At 44.5% G+C, this 14,056-nt stretch overlaps 1 long non-coding RNA gene across 1 annotated transcript in view; it reads left to right on the forward strand.

The window, feature by feature from the left end:
• The first annotated feature begins 1,028 nt into the window (after window positions 1-1,028).
• The window catches only part of LOC121092887, a 33,366-nt gene continuing 20,338 nt past the window's right edge, over window positions 1,029-14,056 (forward strand). Inside the window, exon 1 of the long non-coding RNA XR_005829415.1 lies at window positions 1,029-1,228. This is a non-coding gene — a long non-coding RNA (uncharacterized LOC121092887). The remainder of the gene's footprint in view (window positions 1,229-14,056) is intronic.

The following is a 14,056-nucleotide window of genomic DNA, read 5'->3' on the forward strand; positions in this document are numbered from 1 at the left end:
CTCACACCGCAGCACCGCACCCTTTATCGCTTTGCTGACGCTGGACTGATAAAACATATCGTCTCTGGAGGCTGGAGCAGGGAAGGGGCCTTTAAAGCAAAATGAAATTTTCAGTGTGTAAAGATACGGTTGTTCCAAGAAATAAGAATGGAGGTGGCTTTCGCCTGGCGCGGCGTGTGGCCTCAGCCTGGGGATGGCGCATGAGGGCTTCTGGGGGAACCGCCGAAAGGCGTCAGAAACACTGTGTTACGCTGTGTCATATTCATTCATTTTTCGTTCTGAAGTTTTCAGCAAGCTTGCCAAGAAAGCTGGAACAGAAGGGCACTTGTCTGTATTTAAGATAGCGGATGCATTTCTGGAGTGAAGAAAAAGGCAGGTGCCTTCTGCAAGAAATTATAACAAGGTAAATTCTAAACAGACAGAATTAAGTAAAAATTAGGCGTGACACAGTTTAATGTTCATCCTGCTCACAAAAAAAAAAAAAAAAAAAGAAAAGAAAATAACTTTTAAAAGGGGAAAACTTCTTAAGATGGGCAAGCTAGCTGTAGATTCATTTGCGGAGTGCCTCCTGAGTGCCTCCGAGGTGCGCGGTGTTGCAGAGGAGGCTGTAACAGCTGGATGTGCCCCCCTTGCGCCTCCCCATCCCCAGCGACAGGAAAGCCCTGGCATAAACGCAGAGCCCCCGGAGATGTGCTCATTTTCGGCACCCACACCAGTCCCTCAGCCCTGTTGCACCAGCCAGGTAGGGCAGAGGAGTGGGAGTCCAGCACCATGCCCAGCCCTCTCCAGGGCTCTCCTGGGCAAATTCCCTATGGCAGGAGCTCCAGCCAGGCCGTCAGCTCAGGCAGGAGTTACCATGCGTTGGGATACACCCAGCCAAAAGGGACCACCGCTGATGCCAATATGGGTCAATGTTGGCAAAACTTCTCGGACTGGCTCCTCAGCTGCAGGTGATCTGAGCTCCCAGCAATTGGGTTTGAGCTGTCTTTGGTTTTTCTCCACAGCTTGGACATCTGCTCTGACCACCACTGGAGTGTCACCAGGTCTCTTCTCTGGCTAGTGTCCCCACAGGGCGAGACCCGCTGGGAACCTTCTGTGCACAGCGCTGTACCGGGGTGCCCAAGGAGGGCTAAAGGGGCCATTGGGAGAGTCTGATCTGGAAACTTCCCCAGTGCAGCCTGATACGACGTGCTAATTCATCCTCCGCTTTCACAACAAGTTAATAAAGGTGAGATGATTGTCAAAGTATGAAACTATTCCATCTAAAATCTCAGGGGTTGTTTAAAATATAGGGTAGTTGTTTGTTTGGTTGTTTTTTTTAAAAAAAATACTTTGTACGAGCAGTCTTTTCTATTTTTCCCCAGTCTTCACTGAACCCTTTCATTTCTCTTTTTCTTATGATTCAAAAGACCCTCCAGGAGAGCACATGTAATTTTTTAGTGTGATGACAGGGTAGAGTGTTCCTATAAGATGTTCTTGGAATGTGGGGATTTTTACTTTTTTTTTTTTTTTTAAAGGTGAGTATCACATCATCATTTTGGCTTTCCAGTTTCTCTGTGCTATGAGCATGTGGGAGTCACAATTTATCTCTGGCAGCTTTGGCTTCCCTTTCGATTTGTCTTTATCCTGTTGATGCTTCCTTAGCAAACAGGCAAAGCCCAAACAAGAAAACACATGCACCTGGGTGAGCCTCTGCTGGTTAGCAAGGAGGAGGAAACCAAGTGCAGGAGGTGACTGTGTGAATGGTGAGAGCTGAGGCTGTTGAGGAGGGTCCCCCAGCCCAGGGGAGGGCTGCCTGGCCAGGGCCGAAACGGGAGAGATGGAGACCTTGTGCTGGAAGTGCGGGCTGCGATAATTTTCCTTTCTTCTCGCCGACTGAAGGTCTGTTCTGTTTCCTTTGAGTTTTATATTTGTAATCTATAGCTTAGTAATCTATAATCTTGTAATCTATAGCTCAAGGGTTTAGAAGAATAACTTTGCCTGTTCTTTCTCGATTTTGGATGTTGTTCTTCTTGTGCTCATGAACTAAGTCACTAAGTTAATCTTTCTTGCTTAGGAAAGGGTTAAAAATCCACACAACTCTTCTAAGTGTCATTTATCAAGGGCAGTACTGTTTCCTATCTTTGTTTAAGACTTTCTGTGCTCAAAACCTAAGGCATTTTCTGCACTCAAAGAACAGAATCTCTAATGTGGGAAGCTGCAAGTGTTTTCTTTTTGTTTATGAGGTACCTAAAGTAAATTGAGCTCCTACAAAATTACCACACCTGGGAAGTTGTCAAATATAAGTTTAATCTCAATTATCTTTCCTTTAAGGAAAGATTTTTTGATGTAGACATAAATTCAGAAATTCTTATGGAAACAAAGCCCCTGTAAGGGTCCTGAGCTAGAACTGGAGTGCAGAGAGAGACATTTCCCTAAATGTTAGTAACCAAATTTGGTGAAATTTGGAAGTTGAAGCTGTTACAGCCAGATCTTTAGGATACAGCAAAGGAAACATTTTTGTTTGAGTTAGTCAAGGGATTCATGGCTTTTTGTTTAATATACAGCTGTGTGGGCTATTAGAAATGGAAATGCAAGGAACCATAATTGAAGAAAAATACTTTTTCCAGTGATAGGATCAAAGACTTTTGGTCTCTGCTTAACGTGTAACAGCCTAAGCAGTACATCTGTTCATAAAGCGAAATGAAAGACTGCAGACAGAACTGGTGTTCTCATTGATGGCCATCTTATTATTTTGATAAATGTCCTATTTAAATCAAAACAAGAGCAGCATCATAACTGTATTTTTTTCCTGTTTCCATTGTAATTGTTGGTATTATCACTGTGAAGGCAGGTGGGTGCTTAGGAAGCAGTGTATTCATTTTTCATATTGCCTTCAGGAGAGCTAGGAATTTTTTCCCTCGCTTGTCAAGGAGGAAGAAATGTTGTAATTTTACAACTGATAAAACGGATCATCTGAAACACTAAGCATGAGTAAAAGGAACTTCTCAAACCTGGTGGCCGGTGGTTGTGTCAGGCTCTTTGCAGCCCTGGAATGGCTTTTTCCCTGCAGCTGACGACATGCACAGACTTCACCTAGCTTTGCCACCTGGTGCAGTTGCTGTCCTGCGACAGCGTTTTTCCAAAGGACTGTTTCTGCCTTCTTACACAGTCACACTTTAATAATAAGCTTTAATAATACCGATGTTTTCAAGAAACTACACATTTATATCTTTCTCAAATATTACAAAGTAATACCCATCTTTTAGGAGAGAAAGGATTTTGTTTCCCCAAGTCAGCATTTTCCATTATTTAGCAACGCAAGCACTTTGTTTTATTTTTAATTTAGGATACATCTCACTTGCATTTTGAAATGTTCCATACCAAAATCTTTCTCACCAACTTTTCCCCCTTTTCTGGCTTCTGTTGCGAAAGTATAAAAATAAATCTAAAGCCCAGGGCTGTGGCACTTAAGTTGTAACAAGGCTCACCCCTTTCCTCTTCCTCTGTCTCATGCTCCATGAAAGTGTTGCTGAAATGACCTAAGTGGTAGGATGCCTTCGGTGAGATGAGAGGAAGGGAAGAATTGGGATTGTGAGATAAAAGCTAGATGTATTGTCAAGTATGTTTTCTTTTGGAAGGGGGGAAGTTAGCAAATGAGGACCTCTGGGATGGCTGACCAGAGTTCAGAAAAGCAACACTGTCCCCCCGCCTGGCATGCTAACAATGTAAATGGGATTCGTGGTAACTCTGTCAGCAGGAAAACGCCTTTGCTCCTCATGAGCATTGGTCCAAATACGTGCAGCCGGGGGAGACACCCCTAATGGACCATGCTGTGTGTCACAGTTCATGTCAGAATGGCTCATGTGTCCCAGCCAAGGGATGTTTTTAGCTTAAATCAACCTACTGAGTGCTTTTAAAGCATCCTACCACTTGTCCTGAAGAAGCCATTGTTAGTGGCAATAGATCCTTGTACTCGTGTATGGCTTGCCAGAAGCGTGGGCTTATTTCTTTTCTGACTTGCTTTAGTGAGTTATTCCTGCAGTGACTCGGGGTCCGCACCCAGCTTGGTGTGCTGCCTGGATCAGTGAGCAGGACGCGGGAGATGTGCGTCGTGCGGCGGGGCACGCTGTGCTCCGCGCGGGGGGGGGCAGGAAGGCAGACCCAGGCAAGGAGGTTTCTCTCCAACCTGCCATGTGGGGTGCTGAGGATTTCTGATCCCAGTTAACGTCTGGATAGCTAACAAAGCACTAGCAGCTTTGCCGACACTTTAATCGGAGCAGATATTTGGCAAAAAACCACTTATTGTGGAGCGTCAAGGTGCTAGGCTGTGGCACGAGAGAAGGAGCTCTACCAGGCGGGTACGAGACAGGGCTGAGATGCAGTGCGTCTGTCGGGTGGCTGTGACGGCTTTTGTCTGTTGTCAATGATTTTTCTGAATTGAGTCTCGGCAAATTATTCCACTAAATATATTTCATTCCTCTCTGAAAAGTAATGTGACACTTGTGCAATATCTTTTGGTGTCTCTTAAAAGCTACCATGGATAGCTTGAGAAATTTGTGTTTAAATACGATAAATTTCTGGGTCTATATGGTAGCTCAAGATGAAGCAAATAGGAAGCTATTTAATTTACAATTTCAATTCATGCTGTGGACAAACTAGATGTTTATTCCAGCTGATCTGGAAGTGAGGAGCAGCAGTGAATCTAACAGTAAAAAAAATATTTTCCTCTCTGTGAAGCCTGTTGCCACACACCAAGTTTGAATATCCATCTTGTAATGGTATTTCATGCTTTGAAATATGACAAAGTCCATGATCACTAGTTGTGATTTCTGACAGCGAAAAGCAAAAAGATTGACATTTGGCAGGTTGTGGGTCTTTGTAAGCCAAACAAATTCAAGCCAAAATCACTGCTCAGCTGAAGTATCCTTGGAAAAGCTAGTGATGTTTTCAGCAACAGTGCTGAAAAAGTGGATTTGACAACTCTTTTACAATTACTAAAAAAACCTAAAAAGACTGCAAGAGAAAAGTCCCCTGTGCTTTTTGGAACAATTATGGTAGGCTTGTGTGTAGTTTTGCCATATGGTTTCTTCTGCTTTCCCAAAAAGAAGGGGGGTGAGGGGGGAATTAGACCCGTTCCCAGCACAGATCATCGTCACAAAGATTTTAAGTGACTGGTCTGTAAAACTGAAGAGTGTACAATTTACAGCTTGATAAATCAGCGGTGTGGTAGGCAGGTCTGAGCTCCGTTATACTGAAGTGGTGTTGGGAACAAAAGTGACTCATAGTAGCACCTTTGAGTCAGAAAAATATAAATTACTGTTGTAGGATTAACTTTTTTTTTTTTTTTTAAGTAAATTAAGTTAACAATAGTTTATTCTCTTCTCTTAATGCTGTTAAGCCTCTTAGGAGCTTTCTCTTCTGCAGAAACCAAATGCTTAGTTTTATTAAAGGGACTCCAGATTCTGTATTGTATCAGTAGGGATATTATTTTTTGTAATGTTTGCCAATTGTTTCATTATGTATTTATACAAGTCACATATTTTAATTTCTGAATACCTTTTATCTCTTGCCACACCAGAGAGTTTAACTGAAGCTGGGAGGATACAAAGATTTAGCCTTTTGTAATGAAGAAAAATATGTGTAATTCCTTTCAAAGAAAATAAAGAAGTACTAGGAGGTAATTTTCTCGGGGAATCAGTATGGGGAAGTAAAGCTTTCTGCATTCCTACTTTGTCCTACGAATAAAGCACTTGTGCGACTTGGTGCAAGTCCTGTAGTGCCGTGGTTATGTGCAGCTAAAGGGCTTTTGCCTGACACCAGGTTGCTGTTTTGGTCTCTCAGACCCAGCTGGATTAAAATTTCCTGTCTTCCTTCAGCCTGGGTCAAAGGAATTGGTGAAGTCATCTTCATTAGGTGATCTAATGGGTGTCACTGCAAGTGGCAGGGGCTGTTGGGGTTGCAGGTCTGAAGTGTCTGGAGAAGGCAGGTGCTCCTGGAGGGGAGCAGGGGCTTGAGCACATGCCATCATCCATCGCCCCCCGTGCCAGCAGGATAGCCACAGGTACACAGATATTCTGATTCACTTTCCTCTGGTTTTTTAGTCCTTTCCATGCTGAACCTCCCCTACTAGTTTGCCACTCTCCAAGAGAAAAGGGCTACCGGTATTCCAGTGCTACTGAACCAGAAGTACCGGACAAGGAATTACTGCCACCTTTTTCTGCTGTTGATGATGTTTCTCTGGGGCTCTGTTCAAACCCGAATTCCTCCAAGCACTCAGCAGCACCTGGGCAAGGGCTGCCCTGAAGGCTGGCAAGCTTGTGTATCTAGCAGATTAGAAAGTAATGCATTGGTTGACCATGATGTATTGACCTGCATTAAAGAAATCGGCAATCTCACAGAAGGAGCTTTCGCCTCAAGTGTATAATCAGCGTGGCATCAGATCAGATGCCAAGTAGAAGATGTGATGCCATTAAGTCACAAATGCTCGACGGTGCAGAGATAAGTAGCTGTGCTCTCCGTTGCTTGCGGTGCAAAGCTGCAGCAGCGCGTTGGACTCGCGGCGGCGCCGAGCAGCTGGGCAGGCACCCGGACCTGCAGCACCCGGACCTGCAGCACCCAGACCTGCAGCACCCAGACCTGCAGCACCCAGACCTGCAGCACCCAGACCCGCAGCACCCAGCTCTGTCTCCACTGGCCTGGCTCCAGGCCTTGCCCACCCTACGCTGCATTCGCCGTGCTGCTTTGCCTCTGCGGAGCTTACATCCCATCTCAACCTGCCTTAGCAGGGACCTTTCTGGGGTCGGGAAATGTAAGGAGCTTCCCAGCTCCCGCCAGCCCTTTCTGTGCAGCGGCTTTTCCCTAGAAATACAGCCAGTATGGGAAAATCCCCAGCGCAGTTCGGTTTCACTAAAGTTTTGTCTTCCGTGCTGGGGTGCTTAAGGGAAATTACATTGTACAGAAACAACAAGGATGATATTTCACAGAGCAGAGACAGAAAACTCCTACGGAAAAAAATGCAGGCGTTTAAAATCACATTAGAAAGGCACCATCAATTGTGGCTTAGTATCAGCTCTGTCAATGTGTCTATCACCAAACCACACACAAAACAGGCATCCTTGGTCTTTATATCTTCTAGTGGTGTCATTAGCATTTTAATGATTTGCCATGTTCTCTGCTCAGTCTTAATTTGGTCACTAATGTGCTGTTGTAAATTAAGCTTTGGAACAATCCTTTTTCTCTTTTTTTTTTTTATTTTATATGTATTCAGCAGAGTGATTTTATTGTATATGTATTCAGCAGAGAGCTGGCAACAAAAGGCAGCCCTGTGTTTCTCTTACTTGTAGCAAGCACCGCTCAGGTACCCGCTGCCGCCCTTCATGTGCCAAACTGGCTCATGCTCTGACTTAAAGATGGGATGTCGGTGTGTTCAGAGGGACATGTGAGGACAAGGACATTTGCTCCCCTGACACAGGGATGAGTGCTCTCCTTGCCGCAGAGTTTTAGCAGGCAGGAGGCAGATGCAGGCAGGCACATCTGAGGAGGGAGGGCAGGGAGGAGAGACCCCGCTGCACACCAGCTGCTGGGATGCCTTGGGATGCAGCATGGAACCAGCACTGCCTTCTGCTCTGACCTTCAAACCCAAACTCCCCAAAGGTACAGGGATCACTTAACTTGGAAAAAGAATGAACCGTTCTTGTAAAAGCACCAATGCAGATGGCTACCCCTGGTAAATCCTCGGGTTGGCTGTGAAATCAAGACTTCTGCTTGGCCAACTAGGATCAGGTCTGCTAGTTTAGGCTGTTACATGGAAAACATACCTGGAAGGGGCTGGGGAGCCGCCAGCTTAACAACAGCCGTTGCAGAGGGAAAATCACTGAGGCTTGGTCTCCACTAACACATAAGGTGGGAGCTCTTTGCAGTTACTGCAACAAACATAATCGACTGCTGCCTCGTTTGCACAGTGGATGGGTTATAATTCAAGGAAATGAGAAGCGATTTCCAGCTGGCTGAAACTCCCTGGCAGCTCTGAAGGGTTTGGGTGTCCCAGAGCGAAGTAGAGACTGGGGGACTGCAAGGATGAGCCCTCCTGTTTTCCAGGCTGAACAGAGGTACCCAAAAAAACTCCTGCTATCCTGAAACGTTTGGTCGGGATGGCAGGTGAAAGCCCTAAAACTACTTCGCAAGCAAGTAAAAGTAGGTCACTGCAGCTGGCACTCAGGAGAACAGGACGGTTGTCCATGAAATGACTTTGTCTTGTATGGTGCACATCATGGGAGAGGTAAGGTCATCGTTGGGGGGAGCACAAAGCTAGCATACAGAAATTAAAGTGATTACTTTTTCTCTTAAGTAGCAGCCAATGCATGCATATTTTTTTTTAATTAGGGCAGATGAAAAGATAATCTGTAGAAAATTATCTGCATTGAGAAGGTGAACAAGGGAAACAGTATCTTCATGAATCTGAAAGAAATGGGGAAACCCATTAGCCTGTCTCTATGACATTGTTAAGCCTTTTTCTATTACATTTCTTTGTGTAATAGCTGCTCTTTTTAAACACACTGGCATTTTTCATCTAATCTGACGATGATTCAAAGCATTTATGCATTCTACTTATAATATGAACCACTGGTCTTTCACCACAGGGTTCACATTTAAGATTAGACTGCTGTGATTTTCACTGCTGCTCTGGTTGAAGGTCATTTAGTTTAGGAAATGGAGAGGGCAGTTGCCAAAAGATAATCTCTCATTTTACCTGGCAGTTGGCTTTCATGTTCAAATCATGGCATTAAACCCACTGCTATAGCCTGCCTGTAGTCTAGCTTAAAAAATAAAATAGCTGAGACATGCTGCAACTGTTTCTCAATACATTTAAATCCCTGCTTTTCCAGAATGTTTGCTTTGCTAATATGGCACTTGCAGAGCAGGTCTGATTGATCGCTCGTGTCAAACACAGTGCCCAGCTCATAACTCCATTTCATAAGTATGTAATTTATGATGTGTTGGGTCACGTTATGTCATAATAGTACCCATAACAATTATACTTTCTTTTGCTTTTCCTTCCTCAAAACCACAAATTCTCGATATCATTTTAGAATGAAATTATTTTCTTCAAAGTTCATTTTGCTCAGAGTGGTGGAATTGTGATTAAAAAACCCTCAAACCACCAGCTCATCAAGCCTGGCATTATGTATGTTCACCAGGGCTTAGTTTCTCTAGTTAGGAGAAGAAAGACAGCGCTCTCGGTAGTTCCCGTACAATAACGATGCATTCAGAGACGCGTGAGTGTTCTGGGTCGCTTTAAGCAAAATGGAGAAGTCAGGCTCATCACCAGTGGCTACAAGCTATAGCTGAAAATGTGACAAGCGACACTTTATTGAAAGGTCAGATTGCTTTTTGAAAGGCAGAATACCTACATAATTCCACGTTCATTGCCTCTACCCGCTTTCTTCTGTTTAACTGCATCCAGATCATAGGGAATGCTGCTATATTTCAGAGCCTATCTATGTCACGTACAGTTTTAGAAGAGCACCACGGCAAAGGGAAGGGAAATGTGACCTCCCCCCTCCACCAAACCATCTTTAATGACAAAAATCTGTAACGTGGAGTGACATCGGTATCGCACGCGCACCCGGTGCAGAGCAGAATGGGATGGAACACTCCCACTTTGCCATCAGGCATTTCCAAATGTCCTCTGCGCTATCTTTGCTCAGCGTATTTTAAGAAAAGGCTGGGAGCATTAAACTGAGTTTAGTGAAAAAAGGCCAACATATGGCCTGCTCTGCGTGATGGCTGCTCGGAGAGCAACATGAAAGCAGCAGAGAGGAGCGGTGGCTTTAGCAGATTTCCTTGCGTGTATGCGGGGAGCACAGCAGGTAACTTAATTGGAAGGGACAAAAGGCATCTAGGGGCCTCTCTGTCTTGAGGGCGATAAATGCTGGAGATGCTGAACCTCCCTCTGGAGGGCTGAACAGCAAGTTCAAAAGTGGGTAGAAATTTCCATCCGCTGCCTAGCATTTGAGCTTAAACAAAAGGTAACTGGAAGCTGGTTTCTGTGGTGTTTATTATAAGTATTTCTAGCAGCAGAAGGACACAGTGCTCCATCCCGAGGCTTTATAGGGTGTGAAGTCAATGGTTTCCTAGATTGCAGGTCTAAGCAGGATGCTTGGCTTGTGGCTTGCAAGCAAACTACCCTCCCACTGCTTGGCAGTTAAAATCCACATTAGACTAGCAGTAAAACCCTGTAGCCTACATCTTCTTCAGGTTTTCTTGTTGCTTTCCAAAGAATCTGTCCGGTTGGCTTTTAGCTTTTTATTCTCTGAAGGTTTAAAAATCATCACTGTGATGTGCCCATGTGAGTCATAGGCCGGCATATCCATGGAGAAGTATGTAACGGTGTCTTTACTGCACATGAAGAGCTACTGGATTGCTATAGCATGCGCGAGCCCCGGAGGCTGTGGTACCCCGTGCCCAGGGTGCCTGCTTATGAAGTGAAAAGCTTTGCCTAATTAAGGAAACTTGTAGGAAAACTGATTTGTCACCAAGAAGCGGGACATGGAAGACCCTTTTACTTTGCCGAACGTGCACTTACTTTTCCAGGTGATTGTGGAGCCTCTAGAAAACACGGCTCTTGCCCTTTCCTTTCACACGGCGCGTAATGCCCCCTTCTCCTGGAGAAGCAGAGCCCAGGCGTGCTCCAGGTCTGAAAGCTGCGGTACCCCCTGGCCTCCTGTCGCCCTTCTCTCACGTGTTTCAGCTTTCGGAGAGCGCAGGGTGGCTACGGATGAATTGTTTTCCTCAAGAACATTTCCTAAAGCCTTTGTGTTCACCTGATTTAAGGAAAACAAGTATAGTTGAGAAACGTGGCTTCCCACCCCATGTTTTCACTTAGGGAATAAACAAAGGAGAAACCCTAGAGTGCTTAAGATGCTTTATGGGGGTTTTGTTTTTCCCCTCTGCTGGAAAGCCGCCTGTATTGCCTTGCCAGTACTCCTCCCGTGTGACTAGTAACAAATGTTTTATGAACAAATACAGAATAAAATGACCTTGATATACCTGGGTAGAAATAAAAGAAGCTATCTGAATATAAAATATTTATATTCATCGGGAAACTATCTGGCACTGTTTATACAACTTATTTACCGAACTTGGATAGTTAGGATCAGCCTCTGGAGGTTTGAGGAAGAAAAGAGACTATTCCTGACAACCACTTGAAGTAAAATTTTGATAAGCATTATTCTAATTTAATTTAAAAAATAGAAACACAAAGACTCCTCTGAAACAGGACTTCAACTTTGATTTTTAGCCCTGATAAAATCAAACGAATTTCTTAATAAAAGGAATTCAAGCTCCAGCTGATTTTATTAATCATTTTCCTCAATCTTTCAAAGCAAAGATTTATTTGATACAAAGAGTTTTCGATAAAGTCACCAAAAAAGCGATTACCAGATTTTGTTTAACTGAGTTGCTCTTTGCTGGAAATTCATGCAAGTGTTGCACAGTTTTAGCAATTGGCACAGCATTCCTCCTCATTGGCTTTTGTCATCACACAAAATAAATAACTTAAAACTCCAAAGAAACTATGGGGTTTCTTTTTTGTTTGTTTTATTGCACTTGAACAGTTAACTGGAGTGAATTGGAACTGAATACTGCAAAGGCTGGGAAACGCTGCTGCCTGTGGTTAAGCTGAGCTGAATGGCAGCATAAAGCTGGAAGAATTCAAAAGCGGGTAAAATGGCAGCTGTAACGGCAAAATAGTGTGAGGCCTTGAGTAGATGCGCTTTAGAAGAGCATTTTTCAGTAAGTGTTGAATGTCATCCAGGGGTACTTGCTACGTGGTGTCGGCCTCAGAGGAAGCAGCTGGTTCCCGGAGCTTTCCATGGCCTTCCCTTCTCCCCTTCCCCGCTGTATGCTCTGTACTATATTTGACTTCTCCTGTGGGGTAAAATTTTAAAGAACTTGCCATCAGTCAATGAAATATTTTCTATTTATCAATATCCATTTTTGAACCAAAATTTATATCTCAAGAAAAGGCAATATATCTGGTGGTTTGCATTCTGTATTTCTTCTGGATCTGGAATGGAAGTCGATACGTTATTTTTATTGCAGTTTTGTCGAGATACAATAACAGAAATCAAGGCCAGGAAAACCACTCGAAGCCGCATGCGTACCTCCAGGAGGTGGGGTCTTTAGAGTCTTCCTTTTAATTGTGTGTGGCCTGAGGAGAGATGCTCCGGGTTTGGCTCTGACAGTGGGGGCGATAGGAGCTCAGTGCCAGCCTGGTTGGCTCCTCCATCCTCAGTCCAAAAATTGGTCCCCAAAACTGCTCAGCCTACTGTGGGTGGCACTTGGGGCCTGTGGGAGACCAAGCATGGGGGGCTCGCCGGAGGTGCCTGAGACCCTCTGTCCCTGTGCCCGGCTGGAAGGAGCGAGCAAGGTGCCTGCTGCCCTGGGCCGCTTGGGTCCTGCGGGCTGCGCTCCCAGCAGGAGCGGCCAGGAGGAATGCGGCGCTGGGTGCTGCCGGCCTCCGTGGAGGTGGCTCGCCCATCGCAGCAGGGCACGGCGGTGGTGGGCAGGACCAGCTTCCTCAGTAGGAGTGCTTTCCCCCGCGTCTGGTTTTGGGTCAAGGCAGTGCTTTTGAAGCAAATTGTGGAATCGTCCCTTCATGCCCCAGTCTAACCTGAGAGGCAACCTCCAGGAGGGCACCAACGCTGCATGGTCCCTGAAGAGCATCCATCTGTATCCAAGGTCCAGATCAACCCAGGCAGAAATGCACAACTCAAACGTAAATCCAGTAGATGCTGAGTACACGGCATTAGCTATTTACGACCACAGACCCTTTGCTCTTGCGCTACAGCATTTGCAACTGTGGATGCGCCCGTATCTCTTAAAGGACAGAACAAATGGTCATTGCCAACATATTCTTTGTTGCCTGGCAATTATCTGTATAGTTCTGTGATGAAAGACTAAATTTCCAGCATTGATTCCTTTTATGACCTTGCCAGAAAGTATTTATCCCACTTTAAATTCTGGCTATCAGCTGTACGTTGTAATAGCCTTGTAGAGCATTGTACTATTTTTTGTAAACCGTTGGTAAACAGACCTGAGTTCATTACTGTCTGCATCCGAGCAGGTATTTTACTCTGTTTAAATGGCTATTGAAATTGTCTCTTTACATCCGAATATTCACATACATGTTGCTGGCAATTGCTGCAAATTCAAAGACACATTTTTTTTCTAAAAGGAAATCGGCAAACAAAATTAGAAAAACTTGACACCATAATAAATCAGAGCAGCAACAGAATTGTAAAAATCATTTGTAATGACATATTTTGTTGCTGTTCTTGTTTGCTAGATTAGATTTCTGCTAAAGGTAATTGAAGAAAAAATTGTTCTGGTTAGAGGGATAAAATACATTAAAATTAAATGAGCTTCTTGAACTCTGCTCAGGCTTTAAGATATCATATCAAGGAATGAAAACACGTTAAACAACTACAATAGTTACTTTGTGTGGGTGACCATAAAATGCAGATGGTCCAGCCTTTCCGTCACACCACAGGCGAGGCTCCTTGAGTAATGGCTGCGACGTTTGGGCAACATGAAAGCACGGGGTCCCTTCGCTGTTCGCCACCTCTGTTTCAGATGGCCCCTTGTGTCCTGCCCAAACATGACATTTGCAGGCCGAGAATCGGGTGGGAGCTGTGGGTGTCACTCGGAGCATCCCACAGGCCCCCAGTGACTTGGTGCTGTGAGGGGAGGTCTGGGCTGCCGGCACCTCTGTGGGATTGTGCTGGGACGTAAGTTCAGGCTCCAATTTTATGCCTTTTCTGTAAAGGAACATAAAACTGAACTGCTTTTCTTCAGGGCAACCTTTTCGTACCTCTTTCAAACACTAGATAAATGCAAACAGGAGGAAAAATAATTCCTCAGAAAATAAATATCGAACAACTAAATATCTGAGTAATTTTAAAAGTACTGGATCTTTGAGAAACTCTAAGCCTACAGAACTCACGTTTTCCAGTTGTTTCAAAACACAATACCTTTTGAAATATGCTTAATAGTTCCCCCTGGCTCAATTTGG

This window comes from Falco naumanni, chromosome 8, assembly GCF_017639655.2.
Source record: "Falco naumanni isolate bFalNau1 chromosome 8, bFalNau1.pat, whole genome shotgun sequence".
NCBI lineage: Eukaryota > Metazoa > Chordata > Aves > Falconiformes > Falconidae > Falco > Falco naumanni.